Source organism: Triturus cristatus, chromosome 1_2 (genome assembly GCF_964204655.1).
Source record: "Triturus cristatus chromosome 1_2, aTriCri1.1, whole genome shotgun sequence".
NCBI lineage: Eukaryota > Metazoa > Chordata > Amphibia > Caudata > Salamandridae > Triturus > Triturus cristatus.
In genome coordinates, this window is record NC_140580.1 from 590,303,092 (window position 1) to 590,307,853 (window position 4,762).

Consider the following 4,762-nt stretch of genomic DNA (forward strand, 5'->3'; position numbering starts at 1 on the left):
TAGTAATGGCCTCTAGTGCTGCTGCAAAGTACATGCAGTCATGAGTAAATGACTTCAGTGATCTAGTACTAAATGTGAGGCAACTGTCTTGCACAATCCGAACCACTGCAACAATGCATGATTAATAAGAACGATGTATTGCCAAAACAGTTTTGTGTGATGTATTCTTTTCATTAACTCATGACACCTTATTTATGCAAAAACAAAGTAGTACCTGGTGTTAGCAGATTAAGACCGTATATGGAATCCATACTGTAATGTAAGACTAGTGCTGTGACTTTGTACAGTGCTCATTTTTGGGTGCCTTGTACTGTCATATGCTGCCAGGTAGCTTTCTCTCTGCTTTTGGTGTCTAATACTATCAGTTGCTGCCAGGTGTCCTTTGTTTATTACTTTAGGTTTGGGTGCCTTCTAATGTATTATGCTTCTAGAAGCTAAATTCCACACCTTTGCATTTGGGCTTTTCAAAGGCTTGTACTAATGTATGTTTCTGTGTACTACACAGCTCTTCTTAACGCCTCACTCCTTTTACCTAATTGAAGATGGTGGCTCTTGCCAGAATTGTAGGAGGGCAGGAATGCACCTGATGTTAGAGGGGAGGACTTGAAGACTCCCCCATCCCCCCAACCTAACTCATCTTAAATCGGTGCACTGAGGTATGCCAAGTCTGAGAACCTGCAACACTACAACGGTCACACCCTGGCCAGTCTGGTACAGGGAAAAACTGATGCACTACCGCTCAGCACCATTAAACACAATTATAGTACAGAGGCATTGGGATGGCTCAGGATGACAGGCCAGAAAGAACCAGAAGAGTGCTCTAGGGAGGGTATAGGGAGGTGGTGGCCAACGGGTTGAACATCCCAGCCTGGGCAGCTAAAAGCAACACCCAGGAGAAGAGCAGCCAAAAGCATGAGGGCCTCAATGCTTCTCATCAAGTCCCAAGCTAACAGCCATCCTAATCTCTTGTCACCGGGTCAAGACTGAATTACGCTCTGCCCTTGATCACCTTTCGATCAGTCCTCTGATCACCCTCCATCCCCCAGGCTTGGATTTCACTGACCCTATGCAGCCCTACCTTCCCAAAAACAACGCATCTTGGAGCTTGTTCCAAACCTTGGATGAAGGCACTATTCTCAAAATGCTGGGGACGTTGAAACCTTCCAATCACTACAATGACCCTTTGTCAATGAACCTTTTCCCGGAGGTTAGAGCCTCCTTACTAACACTCTGGACTACGATCGACAATGCTTCACTTCGGCAAGGTGCAATTCCTGATTGCCTTAAATCTGGTCAAGTGATCCCGATTTTAAAGAAACCATCCGTGGATCCTACAGACCTTCATAATTTTCGCCCAATTTCTAACATCCCAACCTTGGCAAAGCTCCTGGAGAAATGTGTGCTCGCCCAACTCTGTTCCCATATTAAACATTTTCAACTCCTAGACCAATACCAATCTGGTTTCCGCCCGGGCCATAGTACAGTCTGCACTAACGCACATCGTTGATGATGCGCTAAGAATATTGGACCATAATGAGTCGTGCCTACTGATCCTTCTTGACCTCTTGTCCGCATTCGATACTGTCAAACACGATAACCTGGGTATCATTCTAGACAAAAGCCTGAACATGCAAAAGCACATCAGTTCCCTTACCAAAGGAGCTAACTACCAACCCAGTATCTTGAGGAAACTCAAACCCTATAAAAAACAAGATTATGGAGTGAAGAGGTAGTGTCCTGCGTGAACACTGGAGGTGGATACGTCCTCTAAGAATCAACGGAGCCGCGGGATGGTGTTACTTTGAGCGAGGCAGTGTTGACAACTACAATACAGTGGCGAAACCCTTCCCACCCGTTTCAGAGGCTCATGGAGTATTGTCTCCTACATAATATAACTAACATTTTAGGAATACCAATGGGTATCGTATAAAATGCATGATATTTCTGCATTTTTTTCACTTCTGTATATAGCACACACTCATATTTGATAGCAACATAGTGAGTACTGAAGGGATCATTTTCAGTTCTGATGAAGAAGCCTTGATGCTTCGAAACATGTTGACTTACTAGGAGTATCCACATATTGTACGCAGGACACCTCCGAATCACCTTTTTAACAGGTCCAGCCTCGATGACCTATTAAAGTTTCTTAAGTCCATGAGGCCAGGTCTTTTTTAAATTCACCTTTTTTCATTCACTCCAGACCCTTCCTCTCACTACCCCATACACAACACATAATACTGTAAGATCAGTGCTCCCGTGTAGTCGCAGGTCGTAGCACGCCCCGTCCCGCAGCGGGACGAGAAGACCCCTATGATGAAGCATGACACCAAGGGCCCTTTTGGTGTGTGAGGGGTATTTAAGAAAACACTGTGTGCATCCAATCCAGGATAGGAAACACACTTTCTTGACACAGTAAGACACTCTATTGTGGAAATGTGGATTTTCCTGATCAGTTATGTCCCCTATCTTGGACCCCAACGGTTCTATATGCATGTTACAAGTACATGTATGTTCCCTCCAGTTCCAGTTTCTAAGACGCAAACATATGTGTGTCTACCGTCAACATGTTCTCTGTCAGATCCGCCATCAATGGGCTGGATATTCGATTCCTAAGTATGAAAGGCCACCGACTTTATATGGCTAAGTTACTCCATTTTTACAGTTCAGGCAAGTAGGCCCGATTCTGCCCTCAAAGCCTTTCCCTGCTCTCTGTCTCTGACAGCTTCAGCTTGAGCTCGCATCTGTATCCATGAACTTTGTCCTACTCCCTGTGCAGCTAACGGTGCCTGCCTCGGCCAGTTTTCGCCTGTCTGCCAAGAAGTTGTATTTCACCTTCGAATTATCTATTTTGCTCTCCAGCCGATGCATTCCTGTCCAGTGATTTAGGTAAACATTTCCTTTAGCTCACAAGCAAAGGACTCAGCCTTTCCGTCCTCCTGCAAGTGATTCATAGCCCTGTTGCCATGGAAAGTTTTCTGCCCCTCGCATCTCATATAGACACTTAGACGCTTGTACACGCACACAGTCAGTATAGAATAGATTCTGTCCGAGAGTTCTTCCTTGAGGATAACATAGTTCTTTAAACATAGGATGTTAGATATGATTTGGGATTAGGTTGACTTGACCCCAGACTTCTCGTCTCCACATGTAGAGCTAAATGTCAAGTCCCCTTCACCCCCTAGTTGCACGTCAATTACACGTCATGCTGCCGCGCGCGCATCTATGCCAAGTATTATCTTATAGATCCACCTATGTCTGATAATTCTAACCAATCATGTTTCTTTTATTCCTTATTACGCCTAGTTTCGATTATGTCACTGTCACGTCACTTTTCTTATCAAATGTCACGCCTTCTACATTCGTTTCATTGTAATGTACTTATTATAAAAATACATGTCTGTTAATGAATTATTGTACTTCACTTCCTGAACCTTCGTGGTGACGGAACCTGAGGGCCGCGACTCGAGTCGGCCATTTTGAATGGAATAAAGCCCATTAGAAAACCTCTTATACCACGGATTCTGCCTCTTGTTATTTTGAGCTATTTACTTTAAATTAAGATTCCGCATGAAATTCAGTCCGGTAATATTTATTTTATTTACCACATAATGGCGCCCGAACAGGGACACTTTCTCATCTCACGCGCCGGCGGTGCGTTGCAGGCCCGGTCTCCTGCCACAGCTGGACGGACCATAAACGCGTACCAGCAGGATTTCCTGTAAGCTCCCTCCGGTCAAGCGGGGGCGACTGAGGCTGCGATCAACCCAGACGAGGCGGTGAGAAGTGCGAAGTATCCCGACCAGAGCCTAGCTGAGAGAGCAAGATCCGAGGTATACAGAGGCCCACCAGGTTTTCCGAAATTCCGACGTCCAGAGGGTCCGATGTCCGCAGTTATCGAGTCCTGTCCATTCTCTGAGGCCTTCCGTTTCAAGGAGCTACTCGGTGAGTACCATCGCCGGGGAGGCGTGTTGACGCGCACATAGGTTGTGCCGGTCAAGACGGATTTGGGTACACAAATCCGGTCTGCACTGTTTAGCAGTGTATATGTACTGTTTAGCAGTATATCAAGTATTCCGAAGTATTCAGTTATTGTCAAGAATTCAGCGTGGTGATTAGTTAAGCAGACTGTCATCATTGTCGATCATTGTTATAATGTTTAATGTTTAATGTTTAAAGTATTCAGAAAATGTCTTGCATATTGTGGTATGAATGACTGTTTATTGTTCACTGTTCATTATTGTGTTTCTCGTATTAAGCAAGTTCAAGAGTAAGTATCAGGTCAGTTGTCAATATGCCGCTCTTCTCGAAGTTAAGACAGATTACTACCAGAAAAGGGGTGCTTGAAGAAGCAGTTCCTATTCCTCCTAGAGACACTCCAGGACATTTCATGTACCATAAACATGGCTTAGATGCCATATTGTTTCTTGATCTATGGGTAGATTATACCAAAGGATTACCGGAAAGTCAAAGGTGGCCCATAGCGGGAACCTGGGATGCAGAGTGCATCATGAAAGTGGAGGAAGAGTTATGGAAAAGAAAGGTCAGACAGTCACAGAAAGACGCTGTTGAGTTATGGCGTAAAGAATCTCATAGACGAACAGAAAAAGCACGTAGACAAGAAGAGAGGAGTAAAGAGAGTTCAAATAAAGTTCAAGAAAATCTATTAATTGAGGAAGGTATCCGAGTGAAATCAGAACAAGTAAATAGACAAAGAAATGCTCTTATGAATGGTATGTATCCCCTTCTAGCCGAAGGACTA